The sequence below is a fragment of the Salvelinus namaycush genome, chromosome 8 (assembly GCF_016432855.1).
Source record: "Salvelinus namaycush isolate Seneca chromosome 8, SaNama_1.0, whole genome shotgun sequence".
NCBI lineage: Eukaryota > Metazoa > Chordata > Actinopteri > Salmoniformes > Salmonidae > Salvelinus > Salvelinus namaycush.
In genome coordinates this window covers 64,076,394-64,086,105 of record NC_052314.1, presented here as the reverse complement: position 1 = coordinate 64,086,105, position 9,712 = coordinate 64,076,394, and the positions used below count along the sequence as shown (strand labels likewise).

Here is a 9,712-nt window from a genome sequence, read left to right as displayed (position 1 = left end):
ACTAATCATCACTTAACCATTCAGCATGACCATCAACATGATAACTAGTAGTCATCACCACATAACCATTCATCATGACCATCACCATGATAGCTACTAAATATCATCACTTAACCATTCAGCATGACCATCAACGCGATAACTACTATCCAACATCACTTAACCATTCATCATAACCATCAACATGATAACTACTAGTCATCATCACTTAACCATTCAGTATGACCATCAACATGATAACTACTAGTCATCACCACATAACCATTCATCATGACCATCAACATGATAACTACTAGTCATCATCACTTAACCATTCAGTATGACCATCAACATGATAACTACTAGTCATCATCACTTAACCATTCATCATGACCATCAACATGATAACTACTAGACATCATCACTTACCAGTAAACAACAAGAGAGAGAGAGAGAGAGAGAGAGAGAGAGAGAGAGAGAGAGAGAGAGAGAGAGAGAGAGAGAGAGAGAGAGAGAGAGAGAGAGAGAGACAAAAGCATCTTAAGCCTATCACAGGGATAACCAATAATTACGGTGTGATTGGTTTCTCACAGACCCAGTGTTTTGGAATACACGGTCCATCCTTCCAGCTCTTCAATGGGTCTGTTGCTGTCTGTGAGATCTCAACACAAGCTGCCTTGTCATTGAGGTTATTAGGTTCCCCTTCCATCCAATACCTATAAACCACACAGTGAATCAGAGTTGAAAATCGTCTAAAACATCATAGAGAATCAGTCTGTTAACCTCGTCACCAGGCTTTACTGCTACCATTTGAGAGAGAGAGAGAGAGACAGAGAGAGAGAGACAGAGAGAGACAGAGAGAGAGAGAGAGAGAGAGAGAGAGAGAGAGACAGAGAGAGAGAGAGAGAGACAGAGAGAAAGAGAGAGAGAGAGAGACAGAGAGAGACAGAGAGAGAGACAGAGAGAGAGAGAGAGAGAGAGAAAGAGAGAGAGAGAGAGAGAGAGAGACAGAGAGAGAGAGAGAGAGAGACAGAGAGAAAGAGAGAGAGAGAGAGACAGAGAGAAAGAGAGAGAGCTGGCTGGAGATGAGGTTATCGGACTGTAAAAATGATCATTGCAACAACAGAGAAACAGATAGTAAAAGAAATTCAGAACTGTCAATCACTCACGTAGGTTTAAATGGTGTGTTGTCAACCCACTGCCAGATTCCGTCTTTTTTATAAGTACCAATCCAGACATTCTTCTTAAATTCATGAATGAATATCTATAATATAAATTTGGAAGAAAAACAATGGCCATTATTTGATCTCCACGGCAGAGACATACATAATAGTAGTAGTATGATAGTAGTAGTAGTAGTAGTAGTATAATAGTGGTAGTATAATAGTATTATTATCATAGTAGTGGTATAACAGTAGTAGTATAATAGTACTTTTACTTCACGATATTCCTAAATATAATTATATACTTTTTACTCCATACATTTTCCCTGACACCCAAAAGTACTCGTTACATTTTGAATGCTTAGCAGGACAAGAAATTGGTCTGATTCACACACTTATCAAGAGGGTATCCCTGGTCATCCCTACTGCCTGTGATTTGGCAGACTCACTAAACACATGCTTTGTTTGTAAATTATGTCTGGGTGTTGGAGCATGCCCATGGTTATCTGTAAATAAAAAAAACAAGACAATTATGCTGTTCGGTTTGCTTTATAAGGATTTTGAAATCATTTAGACTTTTACTTTTGATACTTAAGTATATTTAAAATCAAATACTTTTAGACTGTTACTCAAGTAGTATTTTACTGGGTGACTTTCACTTTTATTTCAGTCCTTTTCTATTAAGGTATCTTTACTTTGACAATTGGGTACTTTTTCCACCACTGCTGGAAAAGTAAGTAGAAAGTAAAAGTACACATTCCCAAAATATCATGATAGTAGTAGTATAATAGTAATGGCATAATAGCAGTAGTAGTAGTACTACTGTACTGTAGCTAATTTCCACCCAATTTCCCCCCAATATCAGACACCTCGAGCTGAACACTTAAATGGACTTGAAGAAGATAACGGTAAGTTTTGCGACTAAATACACCCTTCTAGCTAGCTGACCACTGATTTTCATTACAATTTATTCAAGTTCAGTTAGGTTATGAGAGTTTTCAAAAAAGTACTATATACAGTATATATATATACACATTTTGAGGGAGACTCTGTATGTTGTAAAATTTGACTGCGCAACAGACCACACATCATGTAATATCCAACTTTTTATCTCTGAAATACAGCTAACGGCATTGCTAATATTGCTAGATTGGTCACTAAATGTTGATAAAACTGCTTAGTAACCAAAAAATAAATGAGTTTAAGTGTAAGATAATACATTTCACAAAAACAGCTGAACATTGTCAAGCTTTACCGTATCAAAATTGTTTTTGATAGGGTAAATTGTCGTCTGACGGGGTCATTTCTACTTTGAACCATGCACTTTTTGACACCTATCACTGTAGGCTGTGTTTCATCTTACAACAACTATATCGAGGCAGTATTTTGGACGGTAAAAGAGTGGCTACATTGACGGGGACCTGTTAAAAGAAGTGGTCTGAGTACTTCAATAAGCATACAGTGAAAGAGCGCCCTCTCCTTCTTCTCTTCGATGGGCACAAGATCCACGTGGACCCCGGAGGTGATGGCGGCAGCACTAAGGGAAGACTTCTTTGTCTTCCACCACACTGCACCTATGCCCTGTAGCCTCTGGACGTGGCATAGTCTGGCTTTTTAAAGGCTGAGTTCTCCAAGGTAGCTGGAGACCTCAGCCATGTTGACCACTCCTACATGGTAAACAAATCAGAATTTGCCAGAGTATTCCGCTACCCGTCCCAGCGCTGCAAGGACATGCGCTATGTGGTGGAAGGGTTTAAGAAATGTGGCTTCTTCCTTTTTGACCCTTCAGCCATTGAAAGGTCCCGTCTAATGCCGTCTTGGTCCCTACCTGGTCCCACCACCGCCTCTCCTTGAATAGCAGCACTGTGTCGTCCACCAGCACCTCCTCCCCAGCGACCACAGGAGGACCCCCAGCCCCTGCTCCAGTCCCAGCCCTAGCCCTAGAAGAGCACCCCCTAATAGAGGGGCTGATAGCGAAGGACCTGGGGCACATCCTAACTGTCCTGAAGTATCGGCTATACCGATACAGAAGACTCCCAGTTGTTGCCGCATGCCTCACCGGGGAGGAACACACGTGCCAGTGGCAGGAGACGGGTGGGAAGGAGAGGGCCGAGGCAGAGGAGAAAGGGCATCGGGCAGCCCTCAGAACACAGAGGGCACAGGAGAGGGCTGCTATGCATGAGACCATTGATACCATCGCCTCTGCTGGACGCCTCACAGGAATCCCTCCTGACAGCTGCGTCACCACCGCCAGTGCCTCCCAGTGTGCAACACCTGTAGGAGCCGCCGGAGCCTCTTGCTGCCGAAGTAGACCACGTGCCTGTTCTCTCAGCCACACCACTGTCGGTCCTTCAACCCCACCACCACAAACACTAGCTCCTCCAAGCCATTGTCAGCGGTTTCATCCACCACCACGATGCACACCACCCCCCTGTCTGTCACCACTGAAGCGGCCTCCTCTGGACCAATTACTTCCTCCATCTCCTCTAGTCACACCACCACAGCAGCCTTGTCTGGTGTCCCTGCCCCCTGCAATTTGAATACAGCCACCTCCATGAACGCATGCTCAATTATGAAAAAAAGACTGTTAATGTTTTTTTTTAAACTGCAATGTTTTAAATGTTTCTCTTTACATATCTACAGTCCATAGCACCAGCTCTCAAGGCATGTCCAACTCCTCCGAAACTTCTGCAGCTTCCTCCAGAGGTATTGATGTAAAAAGTAGAAAATTATTTTCATGAAACATGCTCTGTCTGACACGACTGTTTCTCTCTGCAGCACAGAAAAGGAAGAGAACAGCTCCAGCAGCCACCTCTGTCACTCCACCCATGGCTCCACCCTCAGGTACTTCATCATCTGGTTGTTTTTCTCTCTCAGTTGTGTCAATTACTAGTATTGCTGCAGTACTTCTACATTTATAAACCATGTTAATCAATTTAATTATAATTTTTTATTAAACAAGACACCACCTGCAGTGCTCGCTGCTGAGAGCGTTATCTGCTTGCAAGCTCCCCACAGGAGTGTGAGTCCGATGTGCCATGGGTGTGCTGTGACTGACAGCACTGGTTCCACTGCAGGTTTCATTGTGATTTCTATGACAATATAGGGATGGAGGTCAATATTTAATTGTTTGTTTTCATATACAATTATTTATTAGAAAAAAAAATCTTCTAAATTATGTATAAAATATAATTTATATATTTCTTCAACGCATAGGACAGACAGCTGATCGTCCTCGCAGTGGCAGACCACGTGTAACAACACCTGCACAGGATCGGTACATCGGAACATCACACCTGCAGGACAGGTACAGGATGGCAACAATAAATGCCCGAGTTACACCAGGAACGCACAATCCCTCCATCAGTGCTCAGACTGTCCGCAATAGGCTGAGAGAGGCTGGACTGAGGGCTTGTAGGCCTGTTGTAAGGCAGATCCTCTCCAGACATCATCGGCATTTACGTCGCCACCGTCGCTGGACCAGACAGGACTGGCAAAAAGTGCTCTTCACTGACGAGTCACATTTTTTTCTAACCAGGGTTGATGATCGGATTTGCGTTTATCGTCGAAGGAATGAACATACACTGAGGCCTGTACTCTGGAGTGGGATCGATTTGAAGGTGGAGGGTCTGGGGCGGTGTGTCACAGCATCATCGGACTGAGCATGTTGTCATTGCAGGCAATCTCAACGCTGTGCGTTACAGGGAAGACATCCTCCTCCCTCATGTGGTACCCTTCCTGCAGGCTCATCCTGACATGACCCTCCAGCATGACAATGCCACCAGCCATACTGTTACGGCTCTCGTTTGTAGAAGGAGTGGACCAAGGCGCAGCGTGGTAGCCGTACATCGTCTTTTTATTGATGACACCAAAACAAAACAACAAAGACAAAATAACGAAAGCGCACAGTTCTGTAATGCTAAGAAACTATACAGAAAACAAGATCCCACAACTGAAGGTGGGAAAAAGGGCTGCCTAAGTATGATCCCCAATCAGAGACAACGATAGTCAGCTGCCTCTGATTGGGAACCATACCCGGCCAACAAAGAAATATATAAACTAGAATGCCCACCCCAACCTAACCAAATAGAGAAATAAAAAGGCAGGGCGTGACAGTACCCCCCTCCCCAAGAAGGTGCGGACTCCGGCCGCAAAACTTGACTCAATAGGGGAGGGTCTGGGTGGGCATCTATCCTCGGTGGTGGCTTCGGTTCGAGATGTAGCCCCCGCTCCGTAAGCTGATCCCACCGCTTCTGTGGGACCGGACCGTGGGATCGTCGCCGGAGACTCCGGACCATGGATCGTTGCCAGAGGAACCGGACCGTGGATCATCGCCGGAGGCTCTGGACTGGGAACCACCGCTCGAGGCTCTGGACTGCAGCTTGTCGCTGGAAACTCTGGATTGCAGATCGTCGCTGGAGGCTCCGGACTGCAGATCGTCGCTGGAGGCTCTGGACTGGGAACCCCCGCTGGAGGCTCTGGACTGCAGCTCCTCGCTGGAAACACTGGACTGCAGATCATTGCTGGAGGCTCCGGACTGCTGACCGTCGCTGGAGACTCCGGACAGAGGACCATCGATGGAGACTCCGGACTGCGGACCGTCGCTGCAGGCTCCGGGCGGGGGACCGTCGCTGGAGGCTCCGGGCATGGATTATCACTGGAGGCTTCGTTCCATGGATCATTACTACAGGTTCCGGGCCATGGAGGCGCACTGGAGGTCTGGAGCGTAGAGCAGGCACAACGCGTCCTGGCTGAATACCCCTGTAGCACGGCAAGTGCGGCGAGCTGGCACAGGCCGCACTGGGTTGTGCTGGTGAACTGGGGATACCGTGCGTAGAGCTTGCGCAGGATATCCTGGGCTGAAGAGACGCACCGGAGACCAGGAGCGCTGAGCCGGCACAATCCGTCCTGGCTGAATGCCCACTCTAGCACGGCAACTGCGGGGAGCTTGCACAGAGCGCACCGGGCTGTGGATGCGCACTGAAGGCACGGTGCACAGAACCGGAAAACGTGGCACTTGAACCGTGACCAACTCCTCATTGTGTTTACAGGGAGTTGGTTCTCATTCACCCCTTAGTTCCGTTCGTTCCGCTCGCTGCGCTCGCCAACCCGTGTGCCCCCCCACAATTTTTTGGGGAGGCTGCCTCTCTTGCTTCCGTCCTTGCCGTGACTCCTGGTATCGCCGCCGTTCCTCACTCGCTCCTTCCGCCTGTTTCCACGGCAGGCTCTCATGCCCTGCCATTACCTCCTCCCATGTTCATGATGTCCTCCATTCCGAGACCAAGGCGCAGCGTGGTAGGCGTACATCGTCTTTTTATTGATGACACCAAAACAGTTCTGTAAGGCTAAGAACCTAAACAGAGAACAAGATCCCACAACTGAAGGTGGGAAAAAGGGCTGCCTAAGTATGATCCCCAATCAGAGACAACGATAGTCAGCTGCCTCTGATTGGGGACCATATCCGGCCAACAAAGAAATATAGAAACTAGAATGCCAACCTCAAATCACACCCTGACCTAACCAAATAGAGAAATAAAAAGGCTCTCTAAGGTCAGGGCGTGACATATACGGCTCGTTTTGTGCGTAATTTCCCTCAAGACAGGAATGTCTGTGTTCTGCCAAAGAGCCCGGATCTCTAACCCATTGAGCACGTCTGGGACCTGTTGGATCGGAGGGTGAGGGCTAGGGCCATTCCCCCCAGAAATGTCAGGGAACTTGCAGGTGCCTTGGTGGAAGGGTGGGGTAACATTTCACAGCAAAAACTGGCAAATCTGGTGCAGTCCATGAGGAGGAGATGCGCTGCAGTACTTAACTTCTTATGGCTGAAATCCTGGTAACGGGATCGATATGACAACAGCCAGTGAAAGTGCAGGGCGCCAAATTCAAACAACATAAATCTCATAATTAAAATTCCTCAAACATACATGTATCTCATACCATTTTAAAGGTAATCTTGTTGTTAATCCCACCAAAGTGTCCGATTTCAAATAGGCTTTTCAGCGACAGCACCACAAACGATTATGTTAGGTCACCGCAAAATCACAGACAAACACAGTAATTTTCCCAGCCAAAGATAGGAGTCACAAAAAGCAGAAATAGAGATAAAATGAATCACTAACCTTTGATGATCTTCATCAGATGACACTCATAGGACTTCATGTTACACAATACATATATGTGTTGTTCGATAAAGTTAATATTTATGTACAAAAACCTCAGTTTACATTGGCGCCATTTTCAGAAATGCCTCCAAAATATCCGTAGAAATTGCAGAGAGCCACGTCAAATAACATAAATACTCATCATAAACTTTGATGAAAGATACATGTTTTACATAGAATTAAAGATTTCCAAAAGCTTTACGGCAAAACACAATATTCAATAATCTGAAAACAGCGTTCAGCCACAAAAGCAAGCCATATAGTTACCCGCCAAATTGTGCAGTCAACAAAACTCATAAAAAGCATTATAAATCTTCACTTACCTTTGCTGATATTCGCCGGAATGCACTCCCAGGACTCTCACTTCCACAAGAAATGTTTGTTTTGTTCGGTAATGTCCATCATTTATGTCCAAATAGCTACTTTTGTTAGCGCGTTTGGTAAACAAATCCAAAGTCACTAAGCACGTTCACTAAAAGCTGACGAAATGTCCAAAAGTTCCGTAACAGTCAGTAGAAACATGTCAAATGATGTATTGAATCAATCTTTAGAAGGTTTTTAACATAAATCTTGAATAACGTTCCAACCGGAGAATTACATTGACTTCAGATGAGCGATGGAACAGAGCTCCCTCTCATGTGAACGCGCATGGTTAGAGCATGGTCAGGTCATGGCAGACCTGACTTATTCCCATCTCATTCGGCCCCCCTTCACAGTAGAGGCATCAGACAAAGTTCCACAGACTGTTGACATGTAGTGGAAGCCGTAGGAAGTGCAAACTCATCCATATCTCGCTGTGATTTCAATAGGATCTTGGTTGAAAATCGACCAGCCTCATAATTCCCACTTCCTGTTTGGATTTTTTCTCAGGTTTTTGCCTGCCATATGAATTATTTTATACTCACAGACATCATTCAAACAGTTTTAGAAACTTCAAAGTGTTTTCTATCCAATATGAATAATAATATGCATATATTAGCAACTGGGACTGAGGAGCAGGCCGTTTAATATGGGCACCTCTGGGCACCTTTCATCCAAGCTACTCAATACTGCCCCTGTAGCCATAAGAAGTTAATGCAGCTGGTGGCCACACCAGATACTGACTGTTACTTTTGATTTTGACCCCCCCTTTGTTCAGGGACACATTACTCCATTTCTGTTAGTCACATGTCTGTGGAACTTGTTCAGTTTATGTCTCAGTTGTTGAATCTTGTTATGTTCATAGAAATATGTATTTACACATGATAAGTTTGCTGAAAATAAACACAGTTGACTGTGAGAGGACTTTTCTTTTTCTGCTGAGTTTATATAATTTCATGCAAACTTTCGTTTCTGAGAGGAAATGTATTAAAAAAATTGACAGTGATTTGAACATTTGCAATGCAGTTGGTTATACATGTTGAATACTAATCAGAGAAGTAGATGATAATAAAGAAACTGTAGTATTGTAGTATTAATAATGTATTATCTATTACCTGTTCTTCTCTGCTGTTTATAATAACCAACTCTCCTTTCATTGTTCTGCACTCCCTCTGACCGGCCCCAGCTGAGTTCATCGTGGAGGAGAGATAATAACAGCTGGTGCCAAACTTCCACCATCCAGCTAGACAGGGTTTCTCTGAGAAACACAACAGAACAGCAGGCATTCAAAAGTCTACAAATATACTACATCTCTTCTATGTACTAAATGAAATGAATCAACTCCACTCACCATAGAACCTAACCCTGGTCTGTAGCTGGTTTCTCTCTTCAGTCAGCTTGTTGTAACTGGTCTGTAGCTGGTTTCTCTCTTCAGTCATGTTGTTGTAACTGGTCTGTAGCTGGTTTCTCTCTTCAGTCATGTTGTTGTAACTGGTCTGTAGCTGGTTTCTCTCTTCAGTCATGTTGTTGTAACTGGTCTGTAGCTGGTTTCTCTCTTCAGTCATGTTGTTGTAACTGGTCTGTAGCTGGTCTCTCTCTTTGGTCAGGTTGTTGTAACTGGCCTGTAGCTGGTCTCTCTCTGTTGAGTAGTGATGACCAATGACTCCATCTGTAAAAAGGAAGAGTTAATTAAAAATGTAATTTCCTCACCTTTGTTGATTAAGTAGGCTACTTAAGTCTCAGTGACAACATACTAAACTTACAGTAGACAGACAGGCCTATGATCCCAGCCAATAAGAGAACACACAGCAGCCCCAGACACACTGCAGCAATTCCAGAGGGTCTCTTCCACCACTGAAAATGCACTAAATCACAAATTGTTAAAGTAAGTAAAGTAATCTTTGGTAATGTGTTTTACTGTATCATCCAGGATTGGGACAAATAAAGCTATAGCAATACAGGGTAATATCACCTGTTCAATGTGTGTATTTTGTGTGTGTGTGTGTGTGTGTGTGTGTGTGTGTGTGTGTGTGTGTGTGTGTGTGTGTG

The 9,712-nt window shown here is 44.7% G+C and overlaps 1 long non-coding RNA gene across 1 annotated transcript; it reads right to left on the bottom strand.

Annotated features, from left to right (window-relative positions):
- Positions 1-329: 329 nt before the first annotated feature.
- On the bottom strand, positions 330-8,902 carry LOC120053059. Its single transcript, XR_005477437.1, has 3 exons — positions 8,779-8,902; positions 1,149-1,243; positions 330-695 (listed from the first exon to the last, which is right to left on the bottom strand). It is a non-coding gene; the product is annotated as an uncharacterized LOC120053059 (long non-coding RNA).
- Between the last annotated feature and the right edge of the window lie 810 nt (positions 8,903-9,712).